Consider the following 8,208-nt stretch of genomic DNA (forward strand, 5'->3'; position numbering starts at 1 on the left):
CTCTTAGAGACTGTAAGACATCTACCCAGGTCCTTGATACTTTTAAAGTCTCTGTTGAGAGGTCTATTATAATTCGAATAGGTCTGCCTTTATATGTTACTTGGCCTTCATCCCTTGTGGCTTTTAATATTCTTTCGTTGTTCTGTACATTTAGTGTTCTGATTATTATGTTTCAGAGGGATTTTTCCCCTTCTATTTGTTATTCTTTAGGTTAGGGAAATTTTCTTGTATGATTTTGTTGAAGATATATTCTGAGTCTTTGAGTTGGGAGTCTTCTTCTTCTTTTCCTTCTTCTTCTTCTTCTTCTTCTTCTTCTTCTTCTTCTTCTTCTTCTTCTTCTTCTTCTTCTTCTTCTTCTTTTCCTATTATTCTTACTTAGATTTGGACTTTTTATAGTGTCCCAAATTTCTTGGATGTCTTGTGTTAGAGACATTTTAGCTTAGTTTTTAGTTTTAGCATTTTCTTTGACCAATGTATTCTATTGTATCTCCTATGCCTGAGAGTCTCTCTTTCATCTCTTGTATTCTTTTGGTGATGCTTGTATCTGTAGTTCCTGTTTTTCTTTCTACGCTTTCCGTCTCCAGGATTGCCTCAATTTATATTTCTTTACTTTTTTTTCCATTTGAACATTTTTATTCATGTTCTTCCGTGTTTGATTGTATTTTCCTGTGTTTCTTTAAAGGCTTCTATCATCTTCATGAGATTAGATTTAAGGTCATTTTCTTGTGATTCAGATGTGTTAAAATTTTCATGGCTTGCTGTAGTAGGAAAGCTGGGTTCTGGCAGTGGCATATTGCCCTGGCTTTTGTTAATGGTGTTCTTACAGTAGCCTTTAACCATCTGGTTGTCAGGCCTGATAGTCCCTAATGGGAAAAGGCATATGTGGTCGCAGGTAGAGTTGGTAGTCCCAAATGTCAGCAGGCATTGAATTAAATGACTGATTGTCCCTGTAGGCAGCAGACTTCCAGGAATCCAAGCGGAACTAGTAGGCCCTGATGGCTTCATACCACTGGTTGTTCCTAGTGGAAGGCAGAGCTCCAAGGATGTAGGCCAAGCTGGTGGTCCCTCATGATTGTAGGCCTCTGGGCTGCAGCAAGACTCCAGGAATGCAGGCTGAACTGTAGCCTTAGAAATGGAGTACAGAGGATGCAGGGTGGTACTTGCCTTTGCTGAGTTTGCTCAGATGGGTTGGCAGGCAGAACATAGGGGTAGGGGTCTCTCCTTGTGGTCCCTGATAGCCGAAGGCCCTTGGGATTGTGGATAGAGGTGTGGACAGGAAGATGAAGGGCAGACCTCATGTCTGTTGGGCTTTTTGGGGTACCCAGCCCTAATGTTGATTTTTTATACCATTAAATTCCTTGATACACGGAAAAATCATTTCCACACCTTTTCTTTAGCCCTCTAAATTATTTTGTCCATTCTTTTAATTGGACCTGTTATCTGCCTCTTTATTTATATTTAAAGTCTAGTCAAAGCCAGGAAAATATATTTATAGTTACAGATATCTTCATGATATTTTTCCCTGCCTTGATCATACCATAACTCTACCTTTTGAGATTCTTTTTTAAGATTTTTATTAGATATTATCTTCATTTACATTTCAAATGCTATCCCAAAAGTCCCCTATACCCTCCGCCCGCCCTGCTCCCCTACCCACCCACTCCCACTTCTTGGCCTTGGCGTTCCCCTGTACTGGGGCATATAAAGTTTACAAGACCAAGGGGCCTCTCTTCCCAATGATGGCCGACTAGGCCATCTTCTGCTACATATGCAGTTAGAGACATGAGCTCTGGGGGTACTGACCTTTTAAGATTCTTAAATTGAGTTTTAAAAATATGAAACATCATTTATAAATGTATTTGTTATATTTATTATTTGATACATCGTTATGTTGTAATTGCATATTATATTTCATAGGTTCATATCCAGAAATTTCTCTTAATTCTACTACTTCTTTTCTTTTCTTTTTATTTTTCTTTTCTCTCTCTCTTTTTTTTTTTTTTTTGGAAACAAGATCTCTCTTTGTAGGTCTGGCTGAAGTTTGCAATTTAGACCAGGCTACCCCCAAGTTCACAAACGGTCTCCTGCCTCTGTGTCCTGGGCACTGGGATTACATGGTTTTGTCACCATGCCTAGCAATTCTACTATTTCTGATGATATTTCTAAATTGCCTTTAGTTTTATATACTGATACCACGATTGACTTAAAATAATGTTGATTTGTATAAAAGCTAACATTTTTCAGTTAGCATTATATTTATTGTCATTATCATTATATTTATTAAACTCATAATCAGATCAGGAGAATCCCTTTGCTTTTATTATTTGCAACATGTGATGTTATCATTAAAACAATCTTTAATTGAATACAGTCTTTAACTTAAGTCCCAGCTGAACTTGAAATCCTCAATAGGTCCTCTAATTTCACAGAAGAAAGTAGTAATTGAGCTGTGCACATTCTCAATAATGTACTATGGTCTGTGCATATTACAAACCACATACACACATACCTATAAAATTAAGCATGAATGCATCATTTAGTTTCTTGTGGTTTTAGCTTAACATAAAGAATCAAGCTTATTTGCGTTCTAAATTTGCTTTTGAATCCAATCCTTAAAATTGAGAGCCACTTGTCTGCTTTGTTCATTATATTTTCTTCTTGTTGGTGATTATATAAAGCAATTTCTGAGTGTTGTACTAGTGACCAACTACATAATTATTTCCATATACACACATATATAATATATATTAATTAATTATATGATTAATTTAAAAGAGTATAATTGATTAATTACATTCTTTAATCTTTCCAAAACCCTTTTGTAAGAATTAAAGACTATAATTCCAGTGAGCTCTCCTGTGCTGCCTTCTGTGCACTGGGCATCTACATATGCAGCATAAGCACCTGAGTCAGGACTCAGACTGATAATCCCAACTCTGGATGTAAATTTGACGACATTGTCTAAGGTTAGAGATCTTCTTCAAGGGACAGAGGGCAGATAAAGAAAAAGTTAATCATGTATGTGTTCAATATTAGGAACAACCAATGGTGAAAGTGATTGGTGAAAATCAATGAAAATCATAACATACTAGATGACTGTGGTATTCTAAAAGACAAGTTTCAAAATGGAATCAGTAATTAATTACTGTTAGTGGGGGCTCATAGTGATGAAGAACATCATCAACGCTTACACTTCTCATAGGGCAACGCCAGAGTATTTGTGGCATTGCCAAGTATCAAATTAAAAGAATGTTTGAAATGTGCTTCTAAATATGTAATGGACAGTATGGAGAGGTGGCTCAGTAGATAAAGGTGATTCCCCCCCAAGCCTGATGACCTGAGTTCTATCAAGCTATTTTGTGTGTTTTTCAGAATATGAAAATTTATTACTGTGTTTTCATAGTCAATTTTTATGATCTTGGTCTTTCCCTCTTGCCTTTGTATCAAGCCAAAAGAGACGCATGGGCTACTTTAACCACCTTAAAGCAGACTCCAGGAACATCACCTACAGCATGTTTTTTTTTTTGGACCAAATCTAGCAACCAGAGTTTCATCATTTTCCTCAGTGAAGTTCAAGCAGCCATGCTTGGGCATGAATCCTATGATCTTCTTGCCATTCTTAATGAGTTGCACCCTGACATGTTTCCTAGTGGCAGAATTTGGCTGTTTGGCTTCAACCCTACTTTTTCCAGCACATTTCCCTGTGCATGAGAGGCACTCTCAAATGGATTGGTGTTCAGGGCTGTGCCCAAGTAGGCTTTCTTGTACTGTTTATCATGCTACTTCTGGTCCTGTAAGTGATGGAGGAGCTTTCAGGCAGTATGGCAACCATAACACTTGTTCATTCTGCCAGTGCCATGGACCAGAGAGAAAAAGACTAGATTATTTTTGAAATTATTAGTATATTTATTTATATTATAAATATCAATTTTAGATACTAAAATATATCATTTTTCAATTCCTTTTCATTCCTTCAAACCTCCCATGACACCCTTCCACTCCCTTCAAATTGATGTCCTCTTCTTATTTTATTATAGACAGATAGAAAGATAGATACATAGATAGATGTACAAATATATAAATACAACTTGCTAAGTCTATTTTAGTTGTTTATGTAAATAGAATTTCAAGGCTGACCACTTTGTATTGAATATAAATTTGGAGTCTCATTTCTGAGAGAAGCCAATTCTACCTCTCTTAGAAGTCATTGATTGCCTTTAGTTCTTTGTCTAAGATTTGAACCCTGGGAGATGTTTCCACCAGTGAAGCAGTCATACCCCATGAGAGAAGCTTTCTTAAAGCAAATGGAAGTCTTCACAGAAAACCACAGCTTGACACAAATCGAAGATTAAACAATCATGATGGACCAAGACCCAAGGGGTAAATCTATAAAATAATGCCTATATCTAAGGTTCAGGGAACTTCATGAATGGGTGGACTGAAAGATTTTAAGAGTCAGATAACTGGTAAATTTTCTGTGAGACTGGCTCCTAGAGATGGCCTAGACCTGAACAATGCGTTACTTTTTAAAAGTGCAACTTCAGAATTGCTGTGTTTAAACGATAGGTTTTTCTCCCTCCACTTTGCCAAGCTCCTCCCACCTCTTCTCTTCCCCAGATTCACATTCACTCACCATTTTCCTTTAGATAAGAGCAGGTCTCCAAGAGACAATAACCAAACAGGACAAGACAAAATACAATAAGACAAGGCAAAAGCCCTCATAATGAATCTTGTCAAGGCAACCCAATAAGAGGAAAAGGGTCCCAAGAACAGGCAAAAGAGTCAGAGACACACCAGCTCCTACAGAAGTGCCAAGATAACAGCCATTACATACAGGCAGAAGGACATAGTGCAGACCCATGTACACCCCATGTTTGCCATCACAGTCTCTGTGAGTCCATATGAGCCCTACTTAGTCCGTTCAGGGTGCCATGTTCTCCTGGTGCTCTCTATTCTTATAATCTTATAACTCTGATGAAAGGAAATGTTAGGCTTTGTTTTGTTCCTAGTTAACTTTTATCATTTTCCATCTGTTGCTTTACACTGGAATTTCCTCAGTGGTCTGTTCTTCACACTTCCATTTTACCAATTTTCTTTTCAGTCATGCCTCCTCTGTCACTGAAACTTTCATTACTTTTAGCTAACTGCTTTATTTTTGATCCTAGGAATTTCATTCTTAAATTTTTTCCATATTCATTTTGTTATGTCTTAAGACTCAGATTTTTAAATCCTTTACATTTTATTGAATAACAGGGTCATACATATGCCATATTTCATATCTGCATATGTGAGTTTACAAGTCTGGTTTTTCCATCTGCTGTGCTGTGCTTATGCTAAGCCTTCTTTACATGCTTAAAAATTTTTACTACAAGAACCTATTTTCCAGATATTATTTTTGGGAATTCTTTGAGTCTCATGGGTATATCACATATAGAAGGTTTTTGCCTGAAATATACTTATGCCTTGAGGCTTTTTTAAATGCCACAAACCATGGATATTAAAGTTGTCTGTAAGTTTTTAAGGATGCTATTTTTCTTCCTCACTCTCCTAACTCCCTCCTACTTTGGCATCAGTTTTCACAGTACCACTTTCAGGAGTCCTGTTCATTTATACTTCCCCTGAGGGCACAGTATTAGAGTTCCAGTATTATTTAAAACTTTTAGAATGCACACACACACACACACACACACACATACAAACCAAAATTTTTTTCCCTTGGAGAAATTATTTGGAATAAGATCTAAATGTCCATTATACAAGACACATGCTTTCAAAGTTAATGTAAGTTTCTATCCCCTACTTATCCAGGTGATTTCTCAAGAATGTAATAGCTCACTGATGATTTGCAATGCTTTTAAAATAAATTCTTTATCTAGAGCTTTATCACTGTATCTAGGAATCAATCATAGGACAGAAATACAGAATAAATTTGAAAGTACTGACTGAAATAATTTAAAATTATAACTCAATTATTGATTCAACTATGATGAAAAATATCCTTCATAAATTATTTGTTAGTAGGACAGTGTTCATAAGGTTGCTCTATTATTTTAAATATTTGGATCCTCTCAAATTCTTTCTCTTTTCAATAAGAACACACTCTGTATCTTCTCTATTATTATGGTTATATAGCATGCCCTTAGCTCCAACATCATTCAACAGTGTCATGTGCACCTCTGTAAGTCATCATTTAACGCCCCCTAGTATCCTTTTTTATATCTTAGCCTACATAAAATTCAAAATTATTTCCTGAAATAATCTATTTGTTCTTACATCTTCTGTTATCAGTAAATGGTAGTAAATGTTGTACATGTAGGAAATTGTCACAATGGTTCTGAAGTTGAGAGAGATGATCGTTTCACACTCATTTAGATATACCTACATAAAATACACTCAATTGTGTAAATGGAAAAACTGTATGTTGTGTGAATCACTTGACACTAAAGATCAGACCACAAAAAAGCTGATGTTCACTACTATTTCAATATTTCTTAGCCTTAACTATTTTAAGTACCCCACCACAAAGTCTGTGATAGCATTGGTATATGAGGATGATATAAGTAAATTATGACTCAAATTACATGAGATACCCCTAATGTTTAATATGTAGATTTTATAATTGTATGAGAAAACAACACAAATAAAGTAAAAGGTGGAAGGAGGAAAAAGTAGAAGATGGAAAAGAAACTATGCTGAGCTATTTGACAAATGATTGTCAAAAACTGTGTGTGTGTGAATGAGAGAGACAGAGACAGAGACAGAGAGACAGACACAGAGATAGACAGAAAGACAGAGGCACAGACAGACTGAGATAAACCGATTATTCTCTAGTAAACTGAACAGAGACTGTGTAGAATGGAAATGTGAAATGAGAGGACCCACAGAGTTTCCGACGGAGCATCTCACCTTTAGGGTGGACACGACACTACTGTTTTTCAAAACAAACATTTTAAAACATACGCATGAATTGTGCTTCCTAGTCTATGGGCAAAGACTACTTCATGTTTTCCCCTTTCACCCTTGTCTATGTTTCTAAGATTAGAACCATAGATCCTTGATTGACACAATCATTGACTTTACTAGAGTGACTTAATTGTTTCAGGTTTCAAGTTGTAATCAACTCGTGGATTTACTGAATCTTTTCAAATATGCGAAGAAAATAAATTATTTCACATCACTCCATTTTCACAGGCTTACCTATTTTCACGTCTGTTTCCAAACTCATGCGACCTGGATGTCTTCTCCGTAATGTGGGCTTAGTTCAACCTTACAACTTTCTGAATCATCAGCTGTACTCTCGTAAGATTCCAAAGGAATGCTGAAGCTCCCAGGAATCTTGTATTCCTTCTTTATGGAAATTCACAGTTTCACAGTGATGATGAACATGACAAAAAGTGGGCAGAAATGAAGAAAGATACCCACTGTTTAAAAATGTATTCTTGCAAAATATTTATTATTATGTTACATATTTTCTGCCAATTTTTACAATAAAAGGGCTCCTTTTTGTATAATTCAGAGTCATATTTATAAATCTGGATGGGCAACTCTCAAGATATGTGTCTCATTAGACATCTTCCCTAATGTAAAATTTCTGGTGGACATACTTTTCTAATACGTTAGTCAGTGTATATCATGTCTTGTCCCTTCTCTGTTTTACTTCTCTAAATAGTTCCATCTCGGGGTCTCCGTGTGACATTTTCTTCTGTATTGAACTTTGTGGATATACCAATGATACTAGCAATTCACTCATGCTCTAATGAAGGAGACAAATAGAGCTTTTCTCCACTTACTTTCTTCATTCTGAGCAGTAGCTTTAGTTTCCTTTTTTAGCAATGTTACCTTTTGATTGCTTATCTCCGACAGTGCTTTGAACAATTTTGAGTCCTCCATATCTGACCCAAAGGTAGGTTATTTTCAAACTGAGGAATTCACTTCTTAAATGCATCAAAGTGTGCCTAAAAGGAAACACAAAGAGTCATTGATATGTCGATTAATGGCAAACTTTATTCTTTGTTAGTTGTATGTACTGAAAAGATTTTCGGCTCTAGCCTTTGTTTATTAACTGTAAATTTATTCAAATAATATTTCATTCACAAATAAGCAGAAATTAAAATGTTTGAGGTTTAGCAGTGGTTCAGTGAACCTTACCTTCTCTCGCTTATAAGTTATTAACATAGATTAATATAGCTTGATATACCTATTGACATA

General features: G+C 35.9%; 1 pseudogene; it reads right to left on the reverse strand.

Moving 5' to 3' along the window:
* Positions 1-3,410: 3,410 nt before the first annotated feature.
* LOC110297002 lies at positions 3,411-3,845 on the reverse strand (annotated as a pseudogene).
* Between the last annotated feature and the right edge of the window lie 4,363 nt (positions 3,846-8,208).

This window comes from Mus caroli, chromosome 6 (assembly GCF_900094665.2).
Source record: "Mus caroli chromosome 6, CAROLI_EIJ_v1.1, whole genome shotgun sequence".
NCBI lineage: Eukaryota > Metazoa > Chordata > Mammalia > Rodentia > Muridae > Mus > Mus caroli.